This window comes from Gavialis gangeticus, unplaced genomic scaffold (genome assembly GCF_001723915.1).
Source record: "Gavialis gangeticus isolate Ggan-Ray unplaced genomic scaffold, GavGan_comp1, whole genome shotgun sequence".
NCBI lineage: Eukaryota > Metazoa > Chordata > Crocodylia > Gavialidae > Gavialis > Gavialis gangeticus.
In genome coordinates this window covers 263,046,074-263,046,838 of record NW_017729032.1, presented here as the reverse complement: position 1 = coordinate 263,046,838, position 765 = coordinate 263,046,074, and the positions used below count along the sequence as shown (strand labels likewise).

The window sequence follows — 765 nt, the reverse complement described above, 5'->3', positions numbered from 1 at the left end:
TGCTCTTCTTGCTAAAGAAAGGAGATGCATTGAAACTATAGATGGCTTGTTTTTCAAATGGAGTACAAATAAATGTAAACTTGGCGGCAGTTATGCCAAAAGATAAATGGACAGACTTTCTTAGAAGAGAATTGCTTTAATTGCTTGTTAGTGACAGCAGCCAGCATAGTGCTGTACAGCACACACACTGTGAAGACAGCAGTTGTCCCGCAAAGCCTGCAATATAATACAGGGGCAGAAGAAATAAGACATGCTAGCCTAGAAAGAGGAATTTGCCTTAGAGTACCTGCATTTGAGTTGGCTTCCTGTTTGCATCTCAGCAAGAGATAATTTCTTGGGTTTGGTGTTATTAAATTAAAATAGGAAGGAAATGAATGGATTTTTATAGGAATTTTCTCAAAAAAAATACAGCACTGTCCTCCTATAGGTTGTTGAACCATCCTGTAGAATTCTATGGCATGGATATAATTGTCTGTTACTTTCTAATAGATGACTCGAAAAGCCATTTAGACCAGTTAAAACTTCATAGACTCATAGGACAGTAGGGCTGGAAGGGATGTCATGGGGTCATCTAGTCCAGCCCCCTTCTCCCAAAGGTTTACAGCACTCTTCTGTAAAAGTACATTTTAGAATTGTTTTTAATTAGTAAATGTATAAAATGGAAGTGCTGGTTTGACACTCTTCTATTTGAATTTTTCTTAGTGTAGGAGGTGCATTTATGTTTATATGAGTGTTTTTATTCTCTTTTGAGTGTTTTTTTTTTTT

General features: G+C 36.5%; 1 protein-coding gene across 2 annotated transcripts in view; it reads left to right on the top strand.

Annotated features, from left to right (window-relative positions):
* Positions 1–765, top strand: part of NFKBIZ (NFKB inhibitor zeta) — a 15,598-nt gene that overhangs the window by 7,971 nt on the left and 6,862 nt on the right. The window lies entirely within an intron of this gene.